Below are 13,744 nucleotides of genomic sequence, written 5' to 3' on the forward strand. Positions count from 1 at the left end.
CAGTAGCCAGCCAAGAACGGAAACCACAGACGAGCCACAATTCCAGATCAGCATCCAGTGAGGGGAGCAGCGTTGTTGCACCCCCTATTAAGCACTTGTCCAAGGCTGAGATGGCGGAACGCAGGGTGAGGGGACAGTGTTTTAATTGTGATGAACTCTACTCAGCAGGGCACAAGTGCAAGAGACTTTTCTACCTCCTGGTGGAACAAGAGGACGATGAGGATGAACTCCCTTCATTTGAACCCAATCCAGGAGGGCTAAATCATTCCACCTATCTTGGATTCCCTTGACTGAACTCCAAGACACATATCCAGATTTTGAGCTTGAGGACAAGCTCGTAGTCCAGGAGGGGAGTAATGTTATGGACGCATTCGTGGGGAAGAAGTACCGCCGCCGGCAGCAGTAGTAACGTGGCACCCTCATCAGATTATCTAGCTAGCCACAGTTCATCTTACCTTATCTTTATCTTATTTGCTTTTTTACTCTTATCTTATCTGTTCCAATAAGGATTAGTATAGAGTCTGATTTATCTTAGGGAGTTTTTATCCTTCTTGAGTAGGGAGTCTTATCTAGGAGTCTTATCTATCTTATCTGTAAGCAGTTTAGTTAGTCTTATCTAGGAGTCTTATCTATCTTATCTGTAAGTAGTTTAGTTATCAAGGAGTCTTCCTACAAGGAGGACTCTTACCTCTTGTAATCTCCTATTTAAGGAGCTGAAATTATTGAATAAAGATATCAAATTTCTAGTCAAGAAAGAGAGTAAAAGGAGAGTTCGGTGGTCTCTTGGACAAATCACCCTCTAGGACGCCAAGATAGGTTCAGCTAGGAAGGGGAGGAACAAGGGAAAACAGGAGCTTTTCCCCGGGGACCGACCCGTGACGAGATCCTATTCCCAAGCCCATAAGTCTAACCTTGTCCTCAAGGTTAAAATGAGGAAATTGGTCTCGAAGCAAGTCAAAAGGCTAACCTTGTCCTCAAGGTTACCCGCCGCCCAAAGTCTAACCTTGTCCTCAAGGTTAAAATGAGGAAATTGGTCTCGAAGCAAGTCAAAAGGCTCCCAAGAATCTTCAAAATCAGGTAGGCCCTGCCAATGAATAAGCACTTCCAAACCAGTAACTCCAGGCATAGTGGATGGATGCGCACCGCGCACTGATATGTCCCTGCACAGGCCAAGCAGCAGCATCACCCAATGCACAGATGGTGTGTCTGCTTTGTCACCTCTTGAAGCATGTCTATTTCCTCCAGCTTCGCGTTTCCAACCTTCAACTCTCCATGATCATCCACAACCATCCTATCCCCTCCTTGCATGGTGTACACTGCCCACAACTTTCATGCTTATAGAAGTAAGAGAGCCTAGCAATTGCATCCACAATATCAGTTGACTTGTCCATCACAATTACATCAGTTGTCCCTAAACCCGTTTGGACAGCCTTGAGTGCATCATAATCCATCAACACATCATCACATATGTGCTTTGGAATCAGTGGAACAAAAGAACCCCCTAGTATCACTGTAAGCAAATTATCCCATCCACCTCTAACTCCTCCATAGTGCCTCTCTATCAGCTCTTTCAATGGAATACTCATCTCCCCTTCAACTGTACAAGGCTTATTCACGTGGCCTGAGACACAGAATAGCTTTGTCCCAGAATTGTTCTTCCTGTCAAAACTAGCAAACCATTCAGGACCACGCCTTAAAATTGTGGGGGAAACAACCACAGTTTCAACATTTGTAACAGTTGTTGGACATCCATATAGCCCTGTATTAGCTGGAAAAGGAGGCTTCAACCTTGGTTTTCCTTGTTTTCCTTCAAGCTTTCCAACAACGCCATCTCTTCTCCACAAATGTAAGCATCAGCTCCATAGTGGATATGAACATCAAAATCTTATCCAGATCCACAAGCATTTTTTCCCAAAAGTCCAGCTTGATAAGCTTCCCTCCTTGCCTTCTCAAGGTTTTTCCGCTCATTTACCTACTCTCCCCTTATGTAGATATAAGTAGTAGTGGCCTGCATACCAACCCCTGCAATCAGGCAACCCTCTAGTAGTTTATGTGGGTTGTTGACAGGTGTATTATATGTTCGGTACGCAGGTTTAGTGCCTGTAGGGGTATTTTTGTAATTTTGTAGACCTCTTGTGTTGTACTGCTAGTATAGTATAAATACAAATGCTTCACTCGACTGAAGCAGTTCTTTTGAGGCCTTAACTCAGTAGCCTCTTCTTCCTTCTTCTTCTTCTTCTTCTTCTTCCTTCTTTCCTTTCTTCTTCTCCTGCTCAACATGGTATCAGAGCAGGACCCGAAGGGATGAGAGATCCATCGTGTGGACGCCCAAATCTTGCGGAATAAGGTGGGTGAATTTAAAAAAAAAATTCTCTCCCTTCAACTGGGAATCGCATTCCCTATTTAGAAAATCATATTTTCAATGATCAATCTTGAATCATAAACCGAACCAGATCTGAACAAAAGTAGTAGGAGAGGATTATACCTGATACGGAGAAATAATATCTCCCAACGAAGGTGCTCATGCCCAAGGAAGGATATCCAAAGACTGCTCCCACTGAAGATGGCATGCAGAATCAGCAGTGTTCTTCTCCAATAACCAAGTCCTTCGCAAGAAATAGCAGGATGGCACGTGAGCACAACTTTCTATCAGTCCCTTCACAAGGAACTGATATCAAGATCGAATCTTGATTTCTCCCACTGAAAAGGAGGTCGAACTGGCAGGTGAGGCGGCGACAGGAAGGAGGCGGCATGAGAGAATTTTCGCAGGTATGCTGAATTCTCTCTTTTGTGATTTCAGCTCTAAAGACTTGCAGTGATCTGATGATCTTGTGATATCTAAAGGTTGCCGCCCCTTCCTTCTTTTGTAACCTTAAAGGATCAGCTCGTAATCCCATTAGGAGTTGCTGATCCAAATCATATTTGGATCAAACATCCATTTAGGTGATAAGGATAAACCCTTATCTTATCTGCATATTAGATCAGCCTTCTCCTAATCGCATTAGGAGGTTTCCAGATCTGAATCACATTCAGATCTAAACTCTCTGAGTAGATAGGGTTAAGACCCTATCCTATCTGCTAATCCATCCTAGAATTCACCCCATATTTAACTAATTAAAACAACCCAGTTCGAAATGGGCTTTAGGCCCACTAAGGTCAAGTGCTCACTTAGCTTTCCTAACTGCTGCCCAATTGGGCTTCCTTGTATGGCGTGAGACCCAAGCATTGATCTACACATCAGCCACATGGGTTCAGCCCAGCCTTTGCTACAAGGCCTGGCCGAATACACTGTTATGGACAGTGCACCCCTGAAACCCATCACATGGGCTTTATGGGCCCAACACTTACCCTAAGTGGTCCCTGGGCCAAGCCACCTTGTAACACCCAGGGACTGTGGGAAAATGTAAGATTAGCCCATCAGGTATTATCCTCAATGGTCTTACACTCAACCTCTCAGCCCATAATGATCAAACATTGCCCGACAAGAGAGGACCTCTCCCTCGGCTGCAAGGAACAGTGCTGCACTCTCTACTTATATGGATCCCGGGAATTAAAACCTTCTTGCAAACATTTTGGAAACCATAATATATATACTTTTATATCTCATATAAAATATATTTTGCAAAACAAATCTCAACGATCGAAATCGGCTGCCGACAGTCTTGGTTTCCATTAGTGAGAGTGCATCCCCGATCATTACCTTTGTCCGACGAAGGGGCTGATCCTGTCACTATGATCACCCACTCAGATGAATTCTCAGACTGTCCCAACATACCCAGGTTTTGATCCCCGCTAAGGATCTCACTGATTGGTACATCAAAGACAGCCCAATCCGACACCTAGTATAGTATCATAATCGAGTCTAGGGGTCGGGTGTAACTTTTCAGTTTTGCCCATTAATCTCCAAGGTCCAGGGCAATACTGAAAATCTGGTCCGGTTCAAAGATTCAATTAATCATACACTGCATGTGCCTTGGGTCTCACCCTGGCGGCTGAGACAGGCCATCCCAACCGACTTAGTGACACATCAGTGTTAGCCTTATCAGGATAGGTCTCCTCAGACCGACCCACTGGCTGTGAACATTCTAAACTAACACGAGTCTCATTAAGTGTCCAGTTTAAGGGTATTACACAGAAACATACCAAAGGAACATGAACCAAATATGTACTTTATTCATTTACAATAAACTCATAATGTACATCATTCTGATTGAAGCTAAGGGTATACAAAAACTGTCTAACAGGACCGTCCAAGCCTGGAAAACAACCAGTTGAGGTCTCTCTCTGTTGCTGTGTAGAAGCTATAGTCCTGATGCTCGAAGACAAGGAAAAGGAAGCTTTCTCTAGTGTTGCGATTAGTCTCCACTGCCGAGTAGGGCTCTGCTACAAGAAAGCTGACTGTTCAACTTCCTAGCGCAGAAAAAGGTTCTGCTACAAGTTTTTTCTTCTTCATCCTTCATCCTTCAGCCCAAGGTGATGGTAACTGGAGTTGCTCGACTAAGAAGCCTGTAGAAAACCATCCCAAATGTACGAAGGAGGGTTCTGACCTGAAGAGAAGTTTGAGTCCATGACTGTACTGCCTATTCACAGTTCGGGTGACCTAGGTATTGAACTGAATTTTTTTCTATTTGTGGTTCTATTCTTGCCTCCTTCGATGGACTGTTAATGTCCCAAAATTTGAGTAGGGACTGTTCCCCTTCCTCCGATTGTGTGTTGCTCTATTCAACTCTCTAAGGGACTGTTGATGAATCCTAAACCCTAAGTGACTGTTCAGCTGCCCTGGAAAGTGGATATCAACCAATTAGGTGTGGTGAACCACCACTCGTATTGTTGTTCCTACTGAGTTTTTTTCAGCTGAGAAGTTGCATTAAAGTTGTAAAACTGTAGGTCATTCAGACCTGGTTACACTGCAAGTGCAGTTCGTATATTGTTCTGTGGACTCCTACACAGTGTAGGTCATACAATCTAGTACTGCAGCTGCAGTGTTTGTGCTTGGTTCTTTGTGAAACCGAAAATCAGCAAGTGCCTAGTTATGGACTGTAGTAGCTCTGTAAGCCAGTGTTCTGAACCTAGAAGTATGAATAGTGAAGATTCAACTACATCCGGAATCTCTACAATGCTGAATGGAATGAGTGAGAGTAGTGACCTATCCTTCCCTATGGCTGCGGTTCCTCTTGATGGGTTAAACTACCTAGAGTGGTCAAGGGGGATCAAACTATACATAACTACAAGGGGAAAAATAGGCTACATAAATGGAAGAATCAAAGAACCACCTTCTGGAAATGCAGAACATGATAGATGGGATCAGGAGAACAGTATGGTTATGTCATGGCTTTTGATCTCCATGCAACCACAAATAAGGAAGAACTTCATGCGGGCTGAAACTGCAAATGAGATATGGGAACATGCAAAATCCACATTCTGAATTTCGACACTGCCAAGATTTATCAACTGCAAGCAACTTCATCTACTTGTAAACAGGGGGAGAGGAGTTTATCAGTTTATTACTCTGATTTGTCCACTGTTTGGAAGGAGTTGGAGCATTACCAGAATATTGATTGGAAGTGTGATGAGGATGCAAAATTGTATAAGAAACTTGTCTCACTGCAAAGAGTGTTTGCTTTTTTACATGGTCTCAATCCTATCTATGAATCCATCGGGTACAAATTCTAAGTTCTAAGGATCTTCCTTCAATTCAGGAGGTCTATGCTCTTGTCCAATTTGAAGAGAGCAGGAGGAACTTGATGAACAACACCGGAGGGGATGCAATTGTGTTGGCGGCAAAGGGGGTACCTCTACTAGTGGTGGACCTTTTTCCAAGAGAGGGGATCTCCAGAAGAAAGCAGAGGGTAAGGAAAAATTGTGGTGCACTAATTGTCAGAAGCCCAGACACACCAAAGATACTTATTGGGATCTCCATGGGAAACCAAAGTGGGCTCAGGATTTACCTAAGAAGCAAGGCTCAGATGTAATTAGAAGACCCGGGCAACAAGGTACCAAGAAACACCACATGGCCAACATGGTTACTCAGGAGAATCAGCCCTCCACTTCTATGGTGACTCAAACACCACATAGCCAACATATCTACTCTAGATCTGACCCAAGGGAGGATATTGTAAACTCCTTTCGTGACCATTTAGAGCTTTATGGTAGAGCTATTCGCCAGATGGATGCTCCTTCCACCACCTCTTTTGCATCCACATCAGGTAATCCTGCCACAACTTTCCATGTTGCTTCTCACGACCTTGACTCTCCATGGATCATTGATTCTGGATCGTCAAAACATATGACTGGTATGTCCTCTTACTTTCAAACTTATCACCCTCTTTCCGGAAGAGATAAAGTGAGACTAGATGATGGATCATACACTTCCATAGCTGGTCAAGGAACTCTCTCTCTTACCCTCGGCCTTACTCTTTCTAATGTTCTTCATGTTCCAAAATTCCCTATGAATTTGTTTTCAATCAGTAGTGTTACAAATTCCTTAAACTGTTCTGCGACTTTTTTCCCTTCCTATTGTGTGATTTAGGATCTGGCCTCGAGGAGGACGATTGGTAGGGGATGTATGGTTCATGGACTCTATATGCTGGAGAATACGACTGGCCTTCATGTTACAGAGTCTATGAGTCAGTTCAGAAAGAGTAAAATGTATTTGTGGCATTGTCGTTTGGGTCATTTGTCTTTTGAGTCCTTGAAAGTTGTTTTCCCTTAACTGTGTAAGTCAGTGTTTGTTTCTAATTTTTCTTATCAAACGTGTCAGTTAAGCAAGCATTGTAGAACTCAATTCTCTCAAAGAAATAGTAAATCTGAGTTTCCTTTTCACATTGTGCATTCTGATGTGTGGGGCCCTGTTACTTTACCTTCTGAGAGTGTCTACAAGTACTTCATTACATTCATTGACGATTATTCCAGATACACTTGGGTATATCCAATGCGAACCCGTGAGGAAGTACCAAAAATTATCCAAGATTTTTAGCGGATGGTCTTCACCCAATTTCAGACCGAAATTCAAATATTTCAATCAGACAATGCAAAAGAGTTTTTTCATAGTGACCTCACGGAGTTCTTTGCTTCACATGTCTCACTTCACCGGAGCTCTTGTGCCCGCACGGCACAACAAAATAGTGTGGCTGAACGGAAGAACCGACACCTTCTTGAAGTGGCACGGGGTTTACTACTCCACATGAATGTTCCCAAACGATTTTGGTTTGAGGTCGTCCTTTGTTCTACATACCTCATTAACCGAATGTCCTCTCGTTGGTTTGAGTACAAAGCCCCACATCAACTTCTCTTTCCTAAGGCCCCTCTTCTTTCTATTCCTCGTGTTTTTGGTTGTCAGTGCTTTGTCCAAAACCTATCTCCCACCCGGGGAAATTGGACTCTCGTGCTATCTCATGCATATTTCTTGGCTACTCATTCTCTCAGAAAGGGTATCGTTGCTTTGGTCCTATTTCTCAGAAATTCTATGTCTCCATGGATGTTACCTTCTTTGAAGATGAGTGTAGGCATGAGGAGAAGCTGGTTCAACTTCCTCCTCTTCCTACTACTTCTCCTTCTCCCCCTTCTCATTCTGATCCTCCACCTTTCCGCATTTTTTCTCGTCGTTGTAAAGGCCAACCAGGTTCAAGAGCTGTGGAGAATCCAAAAGCCGTACCTCAAGTGCCATCAAATTCCTTGGGGGAAGATCATATTCACTCAGGTAACTTGACTCCCAACCTCCCTGTTGCTAATGATCTTGACCTTCCCATTGCCCACAGGAAAGGTGTTAGGTCGTGCACCACTAAACACCCCATTTCAAACTTTGTTTCCTATGAGAACATCTCACCTTCATTTTGTGCTTTTCTTACATTCATTGACAATATCCTTATTCCCAAGAATGTGACAGAAGCTCTCTCAGTACCAGAATGGACAAAGGCCATGAAGGAAGAAATCGATGCCCTTCATAAGAATGCATGTAGGAACTTTGTTGATCTCCTTAAGGGAAAGGATCTAGTGGGATGTAAATGGGTGTTCATTGTTAAGCATGGGGCTGATGGAACCGTGAAGAGGTATAAAGCTCGTTTAGTGGCAAAGGGTTTTACTCAAGTATATGGAGTTGATTATGCAGAAACCTTTGTCCCTGTTGCCAAAATGAACTCTATTAAAGTCATTTTCTCTCTTGCTGCCAATCTGAATTGGGATCTACATCAGCTCGACATCAAGAATGCCTTCTTAAATGGTGACCTTGAAGAGGAAGTTTATATGGTTCAACCTCTCGGTTTTTTGGCTCAAGGAAGTGAACAAAAGTGTGCAAGTTAAAGAAGTCTTTATACGGGTTGAAGCAATCACCAAGAGCTTGGTTCAGTAGATTTCATATTGCAGTTCAGCAGAAGGGATACAAGCAATGCCAGTCAGATCACATGCTGTTTGTAAAAAGAGTAGAGGGTAAAATGGCTGCCCTAATAGTATATGTGGATGACATAATTGTTACTGGTGACTGGAAGGATGAAATTCAAAGTTTGAAGGGCTTCCTTGCCACTCAGTTCGAAGTGAAAGATCTAGGACCCGCCAAATACTTCCTTGGAATTGAGGTTGCCCGATCAAAAAAGGGTATCTTCATCTCTCAAAGGAAATATGTCCTAGATTTGCTTAAGGACACTGAAAAGATTGGGGTTAAACCAGCTGACTCTCCCATTGACCCCAACCATAAGTTAAGTGATAGCCAAGGTGAACCTCTTAAGGATGTGAAGCAATTTCAGAGGCTTGTAGGGAGATTGTTGTACCTCTCTATGACACATCCAGACATAGCATATGCTGTTGGTGTCCTCAACCAGTTCATGCATGCACCTAGGTCCACTCATCTTGAAGCAGCGGAGAGAATACTGCGGTATCTTAAGAAGTTCCCGGGTGCTGGCTTATTATTCTAGAAACATGAACATTTGAGAGTTGAAATTTACACAGATGCGGATTGGGCTGGATCTCAAAGTGACAGAAGGTCTACTAGTGGCTATTGCACCTTTGTAGGAGGGAACCTTGTTACTTGGAGGAGTAAGAAGCAAACCGTGGTAGCTAGATCCAGTGCTGAAGCTGAGTACCGTGCAATGGCACACGGAGTAGCCGAAGGTATGTGGATAAAGAATCTATTGGGAGAGTTGGGCTTTCTAGTTGACAAACCCATGACTCTACTTTGTGACAACAAGGCAACTATAAGTATCGCTGTCAACCCGGTACTACATGATAGAACAAAGCACATTGAGGTTGACAAGCACTTTATTAGAGAGAAAATCATCACAGGCGAAGTATGCACTCCATACATCAGCTTTGAAGACCAACTAGCATACATCTTTACAAAAGGGCTAAACCATTCCAGACATCAAGGTCTCTGTGACAAGTTGGGCATGGTTGATATCTATGCCCCCACTTGAGGGGGAGTGTTGACAGGTGTATTATATGTATTGTACGTAGGTTTAGTGCCCGTAGGGGTATTTTTGTAATTTTGTAGACCTCTTGTGTTGTACGGCTAGTATAGTATAAATACAAATGCTTCACTCGACTAAAGCAGTTCTTTGAGGCCTTAACTCAGTAGCCTCTTCCTTCTTCTTCTTCGTTCTTTCCTTTCTTCTTCTCCTACTCAACATGGGTCATGGCGCATAATTTTTCTGTCCTTACATGTTCCTAGCTCACTCTCATCAACATTGACAACAAGATAAGAAGGATGACCATCGGATACTTTTGGCATGAAAGACCACTTCAGGCCAGATGGAAAACCAGCTCCACCACGGCCTCGAAGACCAGATTTCTTCATTTCATTGACAATCCAATCAGAGCCCTTAGGTACCAAGTCTTTGGTTCTATACCAGTCACCCCGCTTCATGGCACCGTTCAAGAAAGGGTCGTGCAACCCATTAACAAATGCTGCTTCAAGGACTGATTTCGACAAGTCACGTAAGGGAGCGAAGATCACCTCGAATTGGCGACGATATCCCTTAATAGTAGAAGACTGATGTAACGAGAAGAGCTGCTCCTTTAAATTACCCTCTTGAGTCGATCGAAAACGTTCAAGGAGAAGCTCTTTGAATTCTGTCCAACCACGAAAAGGTCGCTGACCAACTTCCCGGTAATACCACGCCAATGCATCGCCCTCTAGACAGACAACTGCAGCTCGCAGACGCTTTGCCGGAAACAATCCATTAATCTCCAAATAGCGCTCTGCACGAAAAAGCCAGCCGTCTGGATTTTCCCCATCAAAAATAGGTAGCTCCAACCTCCGAGGAAGTGGATCAGAAGTATGTTTCAGCACTGACATTGAAGAAGACGTCAGGAAAGCTGCACTTTTCCCTTTGTCAGCCGCACGACTTGATGCGACTAAAGGAGGAGCAATGTCAGTTGCAGACAAAGGAGGTGAATAGGCCTATTGCTGAAGCAACAAATCAAATTGTCTCACCAAATCTTGAACACCTCCTTCCAGAGATTGTACCGAGTTCTCTAGGGACGAGATCTTCGAAAGTCCAACAGCTACCTTATTTGGATCAAGTTGCTGAAACTCATCGCGTAAGCTATCCATCTCCAAACGAAATCCAGAATGCAGAGAAGACAGGCGTTCTTCGAAACCCTCCAACTGCGATGCCACTTCCTTAGCTGTCACCATGGCCGAGGAAAGACATGCTCTGATACCACTGATAGGTCCCAGAAACTTGACACACAATTCTCAGACTCACAACAGAATTCACACAACTAGAACATCAACAAAGGAACTGGTATTCATTCAGAAGAAAAGAAGAACATTAACAGTTGGTCGGTTCTTCGAGAGACCGCCGGCTCTCCCAATCACTCACAGTATTCTTCACTCAACAAAAGCCTATCTCCCCCATCCCCCAAAGCCCCTTCTTATACTCTTCTCACAGCATAACTGACTCCCTCAATAAATGCCCAGCTGGCCAAGTTATAAATGCCCATACTCTTCTTATTCCTAACTGACATAGCTATAAATGCCTCAAGACTCTCCTTATTCCCTCCAACTATAATTGCCCCCATGTTCAATTATTTCCCCCCTTAGCCGAAAGCTAGCCTTTCCCCTTCTTGGCATACGTAAAGTTAATTGGGGGCCTATCACAAACAAGTTGGCAAGTTGTTATAATTTTGTTGTAAATTAGTTAAGGCCACCTCCAGCATAAGGAAGCTAGTACAAAGACAGTTGGAGTTAATTGAATCAAGCAAGTTGGAAAGTTTTTTTTTTTTTTTTTTTTTTTATCATCAAAGGAAACTTTTATTTGAAATTAGATTTAAGAGGTTTTTACAATTTTGTGTATGGAACTAGAAGTCCCATACGATTACATATTTCCGTCCCTTTTACAATGCAGCCCAAAACAATTGTTGCCTCAAAGCCCCTTGTTTAGCAAGATGATCAGCTAGCCCATTTGCACTCCTTCTAACCCATTTGAATTCTGCCACTACCTCCCTTGCAACCTTTTCCACTTCCCTTATCACTTGTTTGAAGGTCCGTGGAGTAGTTCTATTGTTATTAGCCCAAGAGATGATCACCTTGGAATCCCCTTCAACCTCAATTTGCCTCATTCCAAGTTTCTTAGCTATCTTCAATCCTTGTAGCAAAGCCATTACCTCAACTTCTAGAGTGTTGCCCATGCCAATAGGTCCAGAGAATAATGCTAATATCCTCCCTTCAGAATTTCTGATTACTCCCCCGATACCTGACAATCCCAGATTTCCAAATGAACTTCCATCAATGTTCAGTTTAATTCTGTTACCATCTGGGGGTTTACTTTCCGTCCTTACTCTCTCTTTCACTCTTGAAGATTGTGCTACTTCTGTCCAGGATCTTATAATGTCAATCAAACAAGTTGGCAAGCTGTTATAATTCTGTTGTAAATCAGTTACATTAAAGGCAAGATTCAATATAAATACAAAGGTGTACTTATAATAAGGGAATAATAAGAAGATTTGATCTCTTTCTCTCTTCATTCTGACTTTCCCCTATTCTAGAGGTTATCCTCCCTCGAAGAGGATCTGAGTTGGGCAGCTACCCAACAAAAGCTTGAGATTGACGACCAAGAGTGCAAATCAAGGTCACTCAATAGGATGTTGCATATTGAATTAGAGCAAGATGGAAAATGTAAGGGTGCATCTAGAGTTTTATATGTTAGGCAAATACTACTTCAATTAAAAGGAAAATTCTATAAAATAGTTGTAAGGCCAATTATGTTGCATGTATAGATTGTTGGGCAGTCAAGAAACAACATGTTAGAAATTGAATGTGGCAATGCATATGTTGAGATTGATATATGGTAAAAGTAGAAAGGATATGATAAAAAATGAAGTAATTCATAGGAACTTGGTAGTGGCTCCAATTGGTGATAAATTAAAAAAAAGTAGACTAAGATGGTTTGGTAATGTTCATAGAAGACTACCAACAACACTCATATGAAAAAGTAATTTGTTACGAGTTGAAGGGGCTAGAAGGGAAATGGGTACCAGTAGACCAAAAAGGACATGGGTAAAAGTAGTAAGAAATTATTAAGTGCCAATAATTTAACAATGATATGCATTAAATAGAGCAATTGGTGAAACAAGATTCATGTGGTTGACCTCATATAGTTGGGATGAGGCTTGGATGATGAAGAATTATAAACTCATAAAGTAAGCGTAAACAAACAAATAGTAGAAACAAACAAGGCTGAAGATCAAGATCCATGCTTTATAACTGGCTCTAGATTTCTTATGTTAATCCTTGGTGCAATACAGTACACTGTACACGAGAGAAGTAATTAATAGAAATGGAGTAACAATAATAGTAGACAGGGATCCAAAACAAGAAATTGTAAATGCTAAAGGAATTGGAGATAGAATAATTTTAATTAGACTTGTTTTAGGTAAGGAAATCATTAACATAATTAGTGCTTATACATCTCAAATGGGTTTAGAAAAAAATTAAAGAAAATTAAAAGACAATTTTGGGAAAACTCAGAGGGGTTAATCTAAGCAATTCCAAATGATAGAAGATTTTATAGGAGGAGATCTAAATGTGCATGTGGGAAAAAAGAAGTGCAAGATATGATATGGTGCATGGAGGATTCTGGTTTGAGAAGAAGAGTGAAATATGAGATATAATTTTAGAATTTACAATAGTTCATGACATGAGAGTAATAAAAACATATTTTGAAAAGAATCATGAATGTTTAATAACATTTAAAAGTGGATGAAGCATAAAATTTTTTTCCTTAATAACATTTAAAGATCATGGAAATTGATGTGTAAGGATTGCAAAGCTATTTAAGGTGAAATATTAACCAAAAACCATAGATTAATGGTACTAGATGTGTGCACTAGGGATGTCTTCAAGAATTAGCAGATTGATAGAGAAAGAAGATGGAATTCAGATGGAAAGATTAATTATACATGGCTTAAAATGGCTAACTATGTAAAGAAAGTTGCAAAGGACATTTTAGAAGAATGGAAATAGAAATGACAAAATGCTAAAAGACCTTGGTGGTGGAATGAAGTGGTTTAAAATATAATTAGTATAAAATTAACATACTATAAAGATTGGCAAAATACTAAAAATGCAGAAAACTTTGAAAAATATAAAATCACAAGAAAGAAAGTTAAAAGAAAAAGTGTAGTTAAATTTGAGGCATGAAAGATAGAGAAAATGGAACTTATAAAGTAGGAGAGACAAACGAAAGGAACTTATAAAGTATGAAATTTGCAAGTTGAATATATGCAAAAAATAAGCCTCCTGGTAAGATGT

At 41.6% G+C, this 13,744-nt stretch overlaps 1 protein-coding gene and 1 pseudogene across 2 annotated transcripts in view; one reads left to right on the forward strand and one right to left on the reverse strand.

The window, feature by feature from the left end:
- BON3 (Calcium-dependent phospholipid-binding Copine family protein) overlaps positions 1–13,744 on the forward strand; it is a 41,497-nt gene that overhangs the window by 11,833 nt on the left and 15,920 nt on the right. The gene's annotated exons all lie outside the window — the stretch shown is intronic.
- LOC148861680 (uncharacterized) lies at positions 1,074–11,958 on the reverse strand (annotated as a pseudogene).

This window comes from Nelumbo lutea, chromosome 4 (genome assembly GCF_056320005.1).
Source record: "Nelumbo lutea isolate HS-2025 chromosome 4, American lotus-T2T, whole genome shotgun sequence".
Lineage (NCBI taxonomy): Eukaryota > Viridiplantae > Streptophyta > Magnoliopsida > Proteales > Nelumbonaceae > Nelumbo > Nelumbo lutea.